This window comes from Mangifera indica, chromosome 3, assembly GCF_011075055.1.
Source record: "Mangifera indica cultivar Alphonso chromosome 3, CATAS_Mindica_2.1, whole genome shotgun sequence".
In the NCBI taxonomy this organism is placed as follows: Eukaryota; Viridiplantae; Streptophyta; class Magnoliopsida; order Sapindales; family Anacardiaceae; genus Mangifera; species Mangifera indica.
In genome coordinates, this window is record NC_058139.1 from 9,691,849 (window position 1) to 9,708,160 (window position 16,312).

Sequence of the window (16,312 nt, forward strand, 5' to 3'; positions counted from 1 at the left end):
TGGCTAATGTACAAGTTCAATGTTAGGTTCATGTATTTAGGATTTTAAAAGTCATCCTTGTACCTATAAATACTCTAGTTGTTTTGTATTTGGAATAGAGAAAAAACAAAGAATTATAAGTCTTCCTCTCAAATAATTCTCTCACACAAAGCCTTTCCCTTATATAAGGTTACCTCCCTTTTCCAACAAAGTGGTATCAGAGCTATGGCGAGCTCCAGCGTGACATCGTTTGGACAAGTTCCGTTGCCGCGTCTTACAAAGAACAACTATGATAAATGGAGTATACAAATGAAGGCTTTGCTCGGTGCACAAGACGCATGGGAAGTAGTTGAAATCGGTTACAAAGAGACGAAAGTAACAGGTACTATGACAGCGAATCAATTAAGGACATTGAAAGAAACCCGTATGAAAGATAAAACTGCTCTTTACCTCATTTTCAAGCAGTTGATGAATCTGGTTTTGAGAAGATCGCTGGCTTGACAAGATCAAAGGAGGCATGGGACATTTTAGAAAAGGCGTACAAAGGTGCCGATTGAGTAAAACAAGTTCGATTACAAACTCTACATGGCGAGCTTGAGGCGATGAAAATGAAGGAGTCGGAAGGCGTGTCCGACTACATAACGAGGGTGCAAACTGTTATCAATCAACTTAAAAGAAATGGCGAGATTCTAACCGATGCAAGAGTGGTAGAGAAAATACTACGATCTTTGATCGATGATTTTGAGAATGTAGTATGTGCGATTGAAGAGTCAAAAGACTTAGAGGGGATGACCATCGACTATCTCACAAGTTCATTAGAGGCTCACGAACAAAGGAAAAAGAAAAAAAAGCAAGAATTGTTAGAAGAAGCGCTGCAAGCGAAAACCACGCTAAAAGAAGAGAAACCAAACAATGTTGATAGAGTTAGAGGTCGAGGTCGTGGCAGCCATAGAGGTCATAACTTCAGTCGCGGTAGAGGTCGTGGTCGTGGACAAGGCGAGAACGAAGAAAGAAACTTCAATAATTCACATGGTGGAAGACGCGGTTGTGGAAGAGGCGGCCGACCAAGTAAGTATAATGTTGAATGCTACAATTGTGGCAAATATGGTCACTATGCAAATGAGTGCTGGTCTAGAAAAAAGGTGGAGGAAAATGCTAATTTTGTTGCTAAGGAAGAAACGGAAAATAATAATGTTGTTTTGTTGGCGAGTAAGGAGAACGGTCCCGAAAAGGAGAAGGTGTGGTATCTTGATACGGGTGCAAGCAACCACATGTGTGGATACAAGCATATGTTCACTGAATTGGAGGAGATTTCAAATGGTCATGTCTCTTTTGGTGATGCTTCCAGAGTGCGTGTCGAAGGGCAAGATAATATTTTGATTAAATTGAAAGATGAGACACAAAAGTTTATTTCAAATGTTTATTATGTCCCAGAAATGAAGACTAATATTTTGAGTTTGGGACAACTGTTGGAACGGGGTCACACAGTGTCCATGAAAAACCGATCTCTTTGTTTACGAGACAAAAATAATTGGATAATAGCCCAAGTTGAGATGAACAAAAATCGGATGTTTAAATTGGATTTGGTAAACATTCAAGCACAGTGTTTGAAGGCTTGTGTAGAAAACAAAATTTGGTTGTGGCATTTGAGGTTTGGACATGTTAATTTTGGAAGCCTAAAAGAAATGGCTAGTAAGAACATGGTGTATGGACTGCCATCGATTGATTTTCTCGACAAATTTTGTGAAGGGTGTGTGATTGGCAAACATCCGAGGAGTAGCTTTCTGAAAATGGCAGACTATCAAGCAAAAAAGCCTCTTGAATTAGTGTATACCGATATTTGTAGGCCGATCATGCTGAGCTCAATTGGTGGGAACAGGTATTTCATAACTTTTATTGATGATTTTTCACGCAAAACTTGGGTTCATTTCATGAAAGAAAAATCAGAAGCTTTTGCAATTTTTAAGAAGTTCAAAATTTTTGTTGAGAAACAAAGTGGTTGTTACATCAAGGTTTTGAGATCGAATCGAGGCGGTGAATTTATTTCGACCGCATTTAATCTGTTTTGTGAAGAACATGGTATTCGACGCCACTTGACAGCGCCATATTCGCCACAACAAAATAGAGTCGCGGAGCATAAGAATCGGACTATTCTCGACATGGTCCGAAGCATGCTCAAGAGTAAAAACATGCCAAAAGAGTTTTGGGCGGAGGCAGTGAATTGTGCCATCTATTTGTTAAATCATTGCAAAACATCGAGCTTGGAATATATAACTCCACAAAAGGCATGGAGTGGTTTAAAACCAATGGTGGCACATTTAAAAGTATTTGGCAGTGTGGCGTATACGTACATACCGGATCAAAAGCGCGTGAAGTTAGATGACAAGAGCTTGAAGTTGATTTTTGTTGGGTATGATGAGAAATCTAAAGCTTATAAACTCTTTGATCCTATTAACAAAAGGATGCATATTAGTCGTGATGTGCAGGTAAATGAAGAAGCCATGTGGGATTGAAATTCAGTGTTGGAAATCATACATGAGAAGGGAAGAGATGAAATGCTCACATCGATGAATATATCAAAGCCGACATCCAACAACCATGAGGAGGCACCAACGATTGTGACATCCGAGTTGATTTCTTCGATGACGAGGCAAGAACCCAAAAAACTAGGAGTATATGTGACTTATATGAGGCGACAAGCGAGTTGCACTTGGTGTGTCTCCTGGCTCAAGGCGAAAATATCTCTTTTGAAGAAGCGATTGTAGATGGCAAGTGGCGAGCCGTTATGGATGATGAGATGCATGCAATTGAAAAAAATGGCACATAGGAGTTCACTTCTCTTCCTGAAGGTCATAAGGCTATTGGTGTCAAGTGGGTGTACAAGAAGAAAATGAATCCACAAGGCGAAATCGAGAAATACAAAGCTAGATTGGTCGCAAAAGGTTACAAGCAATAAGCCGACATCGATTATGAAGAGGTGTTTGCACCAGTGGCTCGAATGGAGACCATTCGACTTTTGATTTCTTTTGCGGCTCAATTGAAATGGCGTATTTATCAAATGGATGTCAAGTCAGCCTTTCTTAACGGGATTTTGGAAGAAGAAGTATACACTGAGCAACCTCCCGGGTATGAGAAAAAAGGTAATGAAGATAAAGTTTTAAAATTAAAGAAGGCTTTATATGGCTTGAAGCAAGCCCCTAGGGCTTGGAACACTCGGATTGACCAATATTTTAAGTCGTATGGTTTTGTGCAATGCCCGTATGAACATGCACTGTATGTGAAGGTTAAAAATGGAGACATGCTAATTGTGGCTTTGTATGTTGATGATTTAATTTTGATGAGCAATAATGGAGAAATGATTGATGACTTCAAAAGGGCCATGAAGAGTGAATTTGAAATGACTGATTTGGGACTTATGTCCTATTTTCTGGGTCTTGAAATAAAACAGGTTAGTAATGACATTTTTGTTTCATAAGAAGCCTATGCTAAGGAGATTTTGAAACATTTCAGAATGGCAGATTGCAAGCCGGTCAATACACCGGTTGACTGTGGCGTCAAGTTATCTCGGAATGACAAAGGGAAGGTGATTGATGCAACATTGTACAAAAGCCTAGTTGGAAGCTTGCGATATTTGACATACACAAGGCCGGATATTTTGTATGGAGTTGGCCTTGTGAGTCGGTACATGGAGGAGCCAAGATCGACACATTGAAAGGCTATCAAACGGATTCTCTGTTATATTCGAGGTACTCTATCACTTAGGTTATTTTATGGATCATCCGCTGACAAATTAGCAATTTTTTGGTTATTCGGATAGTGATTGGGGTGGAGACACGAATGATAGAAAAAACACCTCGGGGTTTGTATTCTATATGGGCGATACAACTTTCACGTGGCTTTCAAAGAAACAACCAATAGTATCGCTTTCAACATGTGAAGTAGAGTATGTGGCTGCGGCAATCTGCGTGTGTCATGCAATTTGGCTAAGGAGGTTGCTTGAAGAAATAAATTTTCCACAAGGTGCAGCTACCGAAATTTATTTGGATAGCAAGTCGGCAATCGAATTGGCTAAAAATCTGGTACATCATGAGAGAAGCAAACATATCGACGTGCGATTTCATTTTATGCGAGAGCATATAAAGGAGAAAAATATCGAATTAGTTTATGTGAAGAGTGAAGATCAAGTGGCCGACATTTTTACAAAGGCATTGCCTGTCAAGTTGTTTGAAAAATTTAAGAATCTTCTTGGCATGAAGGATGGAGACAGAATTAAGTTTAAGGGGGGGTGTTGAATTAAACTTAATTTTCTATAAAAAACTTTCGGTTTTTTTTATTCAAAGTTCAATGTTTATAGCATAAGTTCATGTTCATACATGATTCATGTACAAGTTCAAGTTTATGTGCATACACAAGTTCAATGTTAGGTGTTAATGGCTAATGTACAAGTTCAATGTTAGGTTCATATATTTAGGATTTTAAAAGTCATCCTTATACCTATAAATACTCTAGTTGTTTTGTATTTGGAATAGAGAAAAAACAAAGAATTATAAGTCTTCCTCTCAAATAATTCTCTCACACAAAGCCTTTCCCTTATATAAGGTTACCTCCCTTTTCCAACAAATAGAATATTATAAAGCTAATAGCACTACACTGCTTGCTAATACAGATAGTTGATATTTTGAATTCCTGATTGTTAAATGTTCAATGATCATGATCAAGCATCACGCACATAGAGAGTAAGATTAACAATCTCTTTTATTTAATTTGTTACCCATTAGATTAATATACTTTCATTGATTTTTTTTCCATGATATAACAGAGAGTACACAACCCAAAGACTGGGAAGAATAATATTTGTGAAAAGACTCCCAGTCTAAAAACAGAACAGGAAAGATTGTATAATTTTCCAGGCCAAAATGGGGAAAGGGGGTTGCAGGTGGAATCGTAGTGGCCATTTTACCACTCAATTCAGGTCCAGGACTAAATGATGAAGTTGGTTGCCTAAAGGATGGTTTGATTTTTAACTAGCAATTCAACAATTCAACAAACAGGCATTTAAGTAATGAATGTGACGCGCAGATGATACCAAACATGGCACGATTAAAAAAGGAATAACTGTATAATAAACTTAATTACAACGCCCATGCTAAATCCAGATGAGATTTGAAGAAGGGAAGAAATAAAATATATGTTGTCCAGCCAACAGAAAGAATCATGAATTATGCTACAGGGAACCTATCCGAAAGGTTGGTTCCAGCATTTACTATAATAGAACTAAAATTTTATTTTCTCATAAAGTATTCACAGATGAGCTATGCAGAAAAATGATTTTTTTTATTTATATTAGGCCGAGGCAAGAACAACAGTTATGACAATGACTTCTAACCTAATTGGTTTTCCAAGAATTTAATTAACGATAAAAGTAATAGAGATAAATGAATAAAGACAAAACTCATGCTTTATAATGACACTGATGGATAAACCAAGGGAAAAAATGTGCTCAAAAGTCAAAAATTCATTTCTGTTGGTTGAGAGAGAAAAAGAGCAACAGAAAGAAGCACAAAAGGAGACGAAATTTCCTCAAAAATTGGCATTGATTATTGTTCTTTTGTTTATGGTATGTAAAAAGTGTTCCAAATACAAAAGCGTCCTCTGCAACTCAGGGGTGTGCACAAGTGGTGATCTTTTTGCAGTAAGTTTAGCCAACATTCTTGCTGAACTAGAGACTGAAACACCAACATGAAAAGTCTACGATTACTACAATATCTCTCCTTATCCTAATGCTTTCGCCTATGGTCATGCTGCTTGTAACCAAAATCTCACAAGTTTGGACTGGCTAATTGTCTTAGTGAAGCTAAAACAGCAATGTTTAGTGCTTGTCAAACCCGAATAGGGGCTCGCTAAGTGCTTCATGATTGTACCATTAGGTATGAGCAATATCCCTTCAATAATTAAAAGACCAGGCTCTCAATAGATAGGACTTTATCTGATAAGTTTGTACTCTAATGGCAAGTTGCGCTGTGAACTTTTCTTTTAGTGAAATGATTTTTCTTTTACTTAATAGGATTTATATTATTCTTTTCAGGTTTTATCGATTGCAGACATTTAGAACACATAATTTCCCTAACACAGATATTTAGAACTGCACAATTGTTCTTTTTGTAGATGAAGGCTTCAGTCCACATATTGTTGGTTCCACTATTCTGAATGATCAATGAATTCTACTACCTGTTAATTAAGCGACCTTTTAACATGCTAATTCTGAAAGGATAACGTTAGCTGAAGGACCAGAATGGCAAAACAAGCTTACTAACCAAAACGTATAGACTAGACTAAGGCAGCAAGAAATGCAGAAAAATAATTTTACTTTCTATTGATTTTATTTGCTCATAAATGTATAAGCAACGCTCAATTTCTGATCAAGCAGGTTGGTAAGTGCTGTCGTCGATACCCAAATTAAAATTCTAAATTCCTGCAACAAAAATATAATAAAGGAAAGTAAAGATCGTTCCCTCAAAGAGTTTCAATTAGTACGTCGTCACAAATCAATCAAAACAAGGAATAACGGGGGATTTCGAATTGAACGAGAATTATAATTAAAAACAGTAAATAAAAATTCAGTGAAGTAATCTGAAAGGAATTAATCAATTTAACAAACTTTGGTCTACGGTCACATCCACCATTGAACTACGATTGATCATCGATACCAAAAATGTCAAATTAATTATTCAAATATTCGTTGCAGTATTAATTACTTGTCATTCTTTATGATTAGTTAACCAAAAACATGTATTCCAATTAACCCTTATTGATTAATAATTCAGATACAATCTCGAATTTAATTAAACAATAACATTACGAATTAGAAAGACCAACGAAGTAAGACAACACAAGCGTACGATGTTACATTTAATCCTGTTGAAATTTTTTTTAGGATTTACAGTTCCTGACGTAGCAAACGATAAATTCAAGATGCCACTTTGATTAGATGGATTGAACAATTACAGATTCAACATCTAAACTAGCAGTAAATTATATTAATTGATAAACTAATCGCGTGTCTTAGCAATCAACCAACACAATCATGAAAAATAATTCAGAAAGATAATCAATACTTGAATAATTAAAAGATGTATTAAAGAACAAAACTTAATCTCACAATCATTGTAGTTCCATGGTTTCAGATCCCTTCAACCAAGAAAAAATATTCAGCCATTGTAAACCATATTTAGCTGTCTAATCCTCCAATTACAATGATGAATAATCCTAGCAAAATAAAAATAAAAGTATATATATTTTCTCTCTATTCAGACCTGGAAATAAAGGTAAATCATAATCTCCTAATCCAACTAAGCAAAGGTGATACATGTCTACCCAAAAAAAAAGGAAAAAATATATATTTTAATGTATATCTTCTTCCAAAAATATTCTTCCTTATCTATCTCAATTAATCCTTTTTTCCCCGCTAATAATTATCTCTTTTATAGGAAACAAATCTTGACATTTTGTGGACTTTTTCAACTGATCTGGATGTCTAGATTTAATTTTCAAATTTTGCTTTTATCATTTCACGTGCCCACGCCTAGTCAACATCACAGATTTTTGTTGATTTATAAATTTGCTTCAGTTTTAAACTTTTTGACCCAACGTATTTCAAAAATATTTAAAACTTTCTAAATACAAAAGATAAATAATTTTATTAGATTAAATTAAATTCTCACATAATATAAAAGAATTAAAAATCAAAATAACAACAATTAATGATGTTATTACATGTATGATCTATATCTCAATTAGAAAGACCTCTGTGGTAATCCATCAACCCAGTAGATATACGGACTGTTATATTTCAATTAGTGTGGGTAGGTGGTTGGGATTTGGGAGCAATAAATTCATCAACTGTTAATACCCTTTCTACATAAAGTTCAAGCAAAGCCCTAAACATTTCAGCCAACTCAGAAAAGACATGCATCTTCTAATGCAGAAGCTCTTGTAGACAAATTTTGTTCAGCATTGTTAACATGGATAACGTTTCAGGACCAAAAAAATAGATATCTTATCAATGTCTTACCAAAATTATCAACATCAATATCTTTTTAAGCTCGTAAAGATATTTCTGCTCATAAACTTATCATGGAATCAAAATTAGGGAAATTGAAATTTTTACTCTTTTTTTTTACCGTGTATATATATATATACCATTTATTTTAAAGTTTAAACAAAACTACTATAATAGTATAACATTTTTCTAAAATATCCTTATTGATGTAACTCATGCAGAAAAAGAGAATACCATCTCTCTTTTTTTCTTCAGTTTTCCAGTGAGGAAGAAATCTCTGTAGTATGGAAAAAAAAATCTTCAACAAAGAAAAGATGTGATTGAACAATAAAACATATATATTATGTGTTTTCTTTATGAACAATTGAAAATCAAATAATGTATAATAGATTCATGTTCATGAGTTCATATGAAATTTAATTTTGTTGTGATTTTATGTTGTTAGATTATTTAATACTGTTATTTCATATTGTTTTTATTGTTTAAAGTTGTTATAATATTATATTAATGGTGATAAAATATAAAATTTTAAATCTGAAAAATTTCCAGACAAAGAACGAGTTGGCGTCGCTAACCCCTTGGCGGCAACGCCAAGGGGTTGGCGAAACCAACACCCACTTGTTTATGTTTTTTTAAAATTCAGTTCACTGTATGAAGATTTAGTTGACGCCAACACCCATGCAGTGGACCCCATTGAATTTGAAGATTTTTGAATTCTCTTTCATGCAATGAAGTCCACTGCATTTAAAGATTTTTAGATTCTCTTTCATGAAAATAATACTTTAACTTATATGATCCCACCACATGAAAGAGAATCCAAAATTCATAAGTAAAATAAAAGTTTAATTTAAGAAGGGTTGGACCCTTTAGCAAGTAAGGGTTGGTGCGCCAACTAGACCTGGCCACGGTTCATGAATCGATGGTAGGGTTGGATCCGAGTCGAGCTTAGCTCGACTCGAGCTCGAACTGATTCGAGTTGGCTCGGTATATATATTTTTTAAATTTTTTATACAAAACGACGTCATTTTGATTAATATATATTAAAAACGACGTCGTTTTGATAAGAAAAAACGAGTCGAGCCGAGCCGAACACGAGCCTGAAACGAGCCGAGCCGAGCCGAGCTCCAGTCGAGCTCGAGCCGCTCATATATGAACCGAGCCGAGCTCGGTTCGGCTTGAATCCAGCCCTAACCAATGGTTTCAGTTTAGAACCATTAGTTCACGGTTCGAAAAAATAAAAATCCTAAACCGGAATCGTTATAGAACGGTTTGTAATCAGTTTGGAATCGACAGTTCCAGTTTATGGCCCTAGTTCGAAACCGATATTAAACCATCGGTTCTAATTTATGACCCTGATTTATTTTTTAATTAATAATTATAATAATTAAGAATAAAAAATTAAAAAAAAAACGCTTAGATTTAATTTTTCAATTAAATTTTCTACGTATCCATTTGAGATTTAGAATAATCAAAGTCTACGTGGTTCTATTTATTATTTTTTGAGAATGAATAAAATAAATTATATAATTAATTATAAAAGATAATGAAAAAAAAAGATAATAAATAAAATTAATTATAGAGATAAATTCTATAATTAATTATGAAATTGAATAATAAAAAATAATAATAATTAAATTATATAAATTAAAATTAGAATTGATAAAAATAAAAGGGGAATTTAATTAAATTTGAGATAATTTGATTGAGAAAGTATTAAGAATTAAGAGAATGAGAAATAAGAAATGAGAGATTTGAAAGATTGAATAATATTTACAAATAAAATTTTATATTAAATTTTTTTAAAAAAAAAAGCCAAACTGCCATATTTTCTACATTTGCAAGGGACCGGTTCATGCAAATGTTTTAGAAGCAGCTACATTTTAGATTTTGCAGGGGACCCGGTCCTGTAAATGTTTAAAATATGGCAGTCCTTGCAAGCATTTGCCGGTTCATATAAAAAAAAAAAAATACCGGTTTATGAATTTTGAACCGTCAGTTCATGAAACCGGACATGAATCAACGGTTCCACGGTTCGAAAATATTAAAACCAGAATTGAACCGTCAAAACCCGGTTTCGATTCCTATTCATATCGGTTCCGATTTTGATGGTTTCAGTTCCGGTTTCGGTTTTGAACGGGCCAATTTCGGTCCGGTTCACGGGTCAGATCAGCTCGTGGCCAGGACTAGCGCCAACCCTTTTACAACGCCAACCCTTTTTATTGTTTTACTTTTGAGGGTTGGTGTTAATGCCACGCTAAGGGTTAGCGTCAACGCCATGCCAAGGGTTGGCATCAACACCAACCCTCAAAAGTTAACTGGGTTGGCGTGTGGCCAACCAACGCCAACCCTTTTTATTTTAAAGGTTGGCCGAGGCCAACCTTTTTAATTGACGCCAACCCTTTTGTATTTTTTTTATTTTTCAGTTTTTTTTTAGTTAAATACCAATCTTTTATTTTTTTCAGTTAAATCCTATTAAATGATCGGCCAACCTTTTTAATTGACGCCAACCCTTTTGTACTTTTTTTTATTTTTCAGTTTTTTTTTTAGTTAAATACCAATCTTTTATTTTTTTCAGTTAAATCCTATTAAATGATCTTCTTCGATCGTAATTTCTTTCAAGGTATAAAGTGGATGTAGTTAAGTTTTGGTGGGTTGCTCTTTTTTATTATATCTTTACTTTGAAGAATTCTTAATCTGAAATCTATTTCCCTTTTCAGTTTTTTTCTTTCTTCTTTTGTTTTTGAAACACTTATTCTATTTTTTGCAGTACAGTTCCAAAGAGAGAGGATCTCTCTGTATGATTTCTTTGTCACTTGAAAGATGAGGAAGAAGAGAAAAAAAATTGCAGAGAAAAAAAGAGAATCTCTACATGAAAGATTAAAGAGGGATATTTTGGAAAAGTAGATTACTATTGTCGTATATTTGTTGAAGCTTTAGAATGAGTGACATTTATGTATACATGGATTAAAATAAGGGTAAAAATTTCAATTTCCCTCAAAATTACATAATCTTGAAAGCTCAGGTGAAATTTCCACTCAAAGCCTTGATCTTCCATGTTTCACAGCCGTAACTAACAAATGGAATGCGATAATATATCATAAAGCGTTTGTCACAATGCTACCGAGAAGAAAAACCAAGTGTTAATCAATCCAGTGATCAAACTGCATTCTAACATCATATAAACGATTTTAGTAAAGCGAAAGGCTAAACGAAACTACTAGATTAGTTACAAACACCATAAATCAATACAAAAGAAAAACAGTTCTAATTGATTCGTGAAATAAATTGTTATATAAAATGTTGGAAACTTACTGTTTATGAGTTGAAGGAGGAGAGATATCTGTAAAATCTGATCTGTTTTTTGATTTCCATGTTTTGTTTAGGGCTGGATTTGATCCGAGCCGAGCTCGGCTCGTAGCCAGCTCAGGCTCGGCTCGGTTTATTTATGGGTGACTCGAGTTCGGCTCGAGCTAGACTCGACTCGGATCGAGTTCAGTTTGGCTCGTTTTTCATTATCAAAACAACATCGTTTTTAATATATATGGATCAAAAGGACGTCGTTTTATATAAAAAATTTAAAAAAAAAATCTACTGAACCAACCCAAGCCAGCTTGAGCTCGGCTCGAGCTCGATCGAGCCAAGCAGAGCCCAGCTTGTTTCAGGCTCGAACTGAGCCGAGCCGAGCTTGAGGTCGAGCTGACTCGGCTCAAGTCCAACCCTAGTTTTGTTCATGATTTTTGACTAATATGATGTACCCATTTATAAACTCTAAAGTATGTCCATATAATTTTATTAATAATTTATTAACCCTTTGAGTAAATGATATATCAGTTCGTTCAAATAACACCAGAGAACTTTCAGGTAATCCACTAGAGTGAATGTAACTCTTATCTAATAAATTCAATAATTAAATCTTTAATTCATTTAACTCTCATTCTATAAGGAGCTTTTAAAAAAATAAGAGTAGTCTCTAGCACTAAGGCATTTGCAAACTCATTTTCTTTCAAAGTGTAAATCAAGCAAGTCCTTCGGAAAAAAAAAATATATACTAGAATTAGAGATATCTTCCAATCAAGTCTCAACATGCCTATTTGATATTACACTAGCTAAAAATCCTTTGCAAAGCTTCATAAATATTTTCTTGCTTTAATGGTAAAAATTGACGTAATATTAGAAATTCAATTTCCTTGAATGAAGCACAACTTCGTTGTAAAGAGAATTCATCCTAGCATGATACATTGCTAACCAATCCATCCTTATACCAATATAACCTTAAAAGTTGTTCATGTCTAACGATACCATATCTATATTGAATTCCTTACCATTGAAATTAACCCTGCAAGTTTTATAAATCATATATTAGTATATCAACAACGCTATGCATACTAAATACTATAAACCAAAATGTATAGTATAACTTCTCATATCTTATAAAAAAATCCTAAAAAAATCTTTTTGGATCTAATTCTAAAATCCTCAATCTCACCATTTTTTAATGAGCAACTAGATTCATGTCTTAAACTTATTAAAACATAATACCTATTTCCTTAAAGTCTACAAAATCATATCATAAGCTCTAATACCACATATGCTTTCCCCGGATGATAATGAATACGACAATCATAATCTTTCATAAGTTCCAACCATCTCCTTTGCCTCAAATTCAACTCTTTTAGGGCAAACAAATACTTCAAGCTTTTATGATCAATGAAAATCTAACAAATCTCCCCATAGAGGTAATGCCTCTAGATCTTTAAAGCAAAAACCACAGCTGTCAACTCCAGATTATGAGTAGGATAATTATGTAATACTTTTAGGAAAATCCCACATTGACAAAGCATGGTAGAGATGTTGGGTCTGTCTGTACTCTGTCTATGTATCCTGCATCAGTTAGGGGTGAGAGAATTTGATCAGTTAAATAGTTTGTGAGTCATTTCAACTGTTAAGACACATTTTTGGTTGTAAAGCCTAGTAACAAAACCATAATAGACTATGTGTTTTGAGTGGACAATATCTTGACAGTGGGTCGAGTTATTGAACCAAGAATGTTACAAATAATATCAGAGCGGTTCTACGTATCCTCTTGAACGATGGTAGCGCAAACCTTAATAAGGACGCTGAGTCCCGTAAGGGGGGTGTATGTGATACCCTTAGACAAATCTCATATCAACAAAACATGTGAAAGATATTGGATCTATCTGTACTCTGTCTATGTATCTCACATTGGTTAACAGTAAAAGAATTTGACTGGTTAAAAAGTTTGTGAACTCCTTAAACTGTTAAGACACGTTTTTGGTTATAAAGCCCAAAAGCAAAACTATGATGAACTATGTGTTTAGAGTAAATAATATTTTGATAGTGAACTGGGCTATTGGACCAAAGATGTTACATTCCTAGTCCTTGATTTCACAAGGTCATGTCTAAAGTAACAAAGAATGTGAAATCACATTCGCACCAACAGAAGAATGCTCCAAATTTTTACTCTTCCTAAAATACCATCTTAAGGTTCACGTAGCAGATCAAACAGAAAACTACCCCAAACTTGAATTCCGTCTTCAATTTTCAAACTATTATTAAAGCACACGGTTTATGGGATTCATTCCTTAAAATTTTCATGTTGTTGTTGCAGCAAATATCTAAATGTAAACATCCGATATAAAAAGACGCCAACTCTTAAGGGGTGAGGAAAAAGGAAAAGAGATATGACTTATGAGATGTGAGATAGATTATTTATACTATTTTATAGTCTTCTCAATATTCCACCAGTGCCCAGTGTTAAAAACAAGCATGTCTGCATCTCTCCACTGACTTGAAGTCCAGTCCAATAGATCAACTTTCAATGTCATCTTCACCTCTTTTGGAGCTCCAGCAGGCGGCCGTCCCTGAACCACTAGAAACGGAGCCCTGTAATATTCAACTGTGCGGTTGTAGTCCTTGAACCTGAACACCAAAAACCCTCTGTGATTTGTGATTGGTTCCCCATTCACCTCATTGATAGAAGACTTGTTGGAAACGGCAGATGCAAGCATGCAAAGCAGAGACTCCCACTGGTTCCTCCCCACTGAATCACCAACAAAAACTATTCTGCGATTTCGGAGCTTTTCCAGCATATTCCTTGCATCAAATCTGTTTGCACAACAGAAGAGAATGATCAAACCAGATACCTCAACAGCATAATTCAGAATAACCATAAGGTTGATAAAAACATATTAAATTCTCACAGCATAAAACCAAATTTCATCAACATAGAATAATGGTCAAATTAAGAATTACCAGTATATATAGACATTGTCCAAGACATCCATCAGCAAAACAAAACAAGAAGAATGAGAATTACATCAGAAAGAAAGCTCAAAATGACAGCAGAAAAAATGAACTTTTTTTTATACCACCACCAACAAAACATAAATCTAAGAGAACTTAACTCGCATAAATTTACCTAAACTATAATTAAATACCAAATAGAAGTACACAACACAAAAAAACATTACGCCTAAAACTAAACTTTTCTATTTATAATTCTTAATTCCATCCTTTCTAAGCAACAAACATAAACCAAACATACAACAACAACTAAAGAATTTGAAAAGAAACCTGCGCAAGCTGCAATCTTTAGGCTGCCAACGCCCCTTGGTGAACAAATTATCAGGTCTACCATATTCTAAACAACGAAATCCTTCATCAATGAACAAACAATCCGTGTTTGATACAGTGGATAGTTATCATCCCAAACCCAGTTTCCATTAAACAAATCACACCCTTCACCACCTTCATCAAGAAATCCAGGCCGTTGCTTCTCACTGGTTGCAGCTGCTGTGACTTCTGATGAAGAAAATGGGCCGATTAATCCCAGCCAGGAAGCCTCGCGAGTGACCGTCCGGTAATCCAAGTAAAAGAAACAGCCAATGAAGAGAGAAGCCACAAAGATGAAGTCAAGAATGCAAAAGAAGGCTCAAGAGGGTTGAAACGCTTGAATTTTTTGAAGATATAAAAGTGGGTCAGTGTGTCTCCTTTCTGTGGAGATGTGGTCTTACTCATTGCTTTGCCGTCCAAAAAGTTTTAAAAAATAAAGAACAAAATCTAAAATTTTTTAAAAGAGGAAAGGTGGGAACTCAGATACAATTAATGGCAAAAACATGATGGTTTATATTGAGAAATCCAAAATCATTGCATTTGAAGTTTGTCAGTTGGCTGAGAAAGTAGAAGAAGATAACCAAAAAGATTAATAAATTAATAAATCCGGAGACGGATTAAATTCGTGAAGTCAGAAAAAAAGATAGCAGTTGAATGAGAGGACTAAGAGAAGTGATGAAGGATAAGAAGACTGGGTACACAAATTTAATGAAAGCAAAACAATTAAGTAACTGTCTTCTTCTTCGAAGTTTCAAAAGATTGATGAATGGAAGAAGAAAGATAGAAAGAGAAAGAGAGAGTGAAGTGCAGTCAGTGAGGTGAAGTAATTAATGCAAAGTAAGAATTTGTGGATCTAATAGATGATGATGATGAAGGCGACAACAAAATTTGAAGGTGAAAAGAGGAAAAGAAAATAGTTAAAAGAAGAAACCAACTGGGCCGTCACTCGTCGTGCAAAATAAGTAGGGACTGAAAGTAGAGACTAATTTTAACAGTTCAACTTGGCAACACAATCCGCCATTTTCTTCCCTGGACATGCCAAGATAAAATCTATCATTAACAAGGCAAGATTGAATCTTTTTGGATTCTTCAAAGGGTTTAGATGGAATTTTGCTGACAACAATATTAAAAAAGAAAAATTCCTGATGGGATTTTCCTGACATAATGTAATCTAAGTTAAATAAATGTAAAATATAAAACCAAGAATAATTAAAAGAAGAGAAAATCATCTTGTTTTGTTTATCATAACATTACCATATAAACAGGAAAATATATGCATTTAATAATAAAGAAAAACCTATTTATTGAATGATAAATAAAGAGCTGTAAGTCGGGCTAAAGACCTAAATGTCTGCAACTGCCTTGCGTAGAAGATCAAATGTATTTTCCCCCCAGCTTTTAATGAAAGGATGAATTTCCACTTTTACTTATTTATCAAAATCTACTGTTAATATTAACGTCAAAGTATATTTATATTATTTTGTTATACTGAATAATATTATAAGAATGTAAAAGTTATTTTTTAAAATTTACTAGAATAAATAAATATTTTCACTGTATTTTTTTCATTCACCCTCTATATTTTGAAAATATATTATAATTTTAATAATTTATAATATGATATTTATACATTTAATTTGT

The 16,312-nt window shown here is 34.3% G+C and overlaps 1 pseudogene; it reads right to left on the bottom strand.

Moving 5' to 3' along the window:
* Positions 1-13,557: 13,557 nt before the first annotated feature.
* Positions 13,558-15,076, bottom strand: LOC123211071 (annotated as a pseudogene).
* Positions 15,077-16,312: the final 1,236 nt, after the last annotated feature.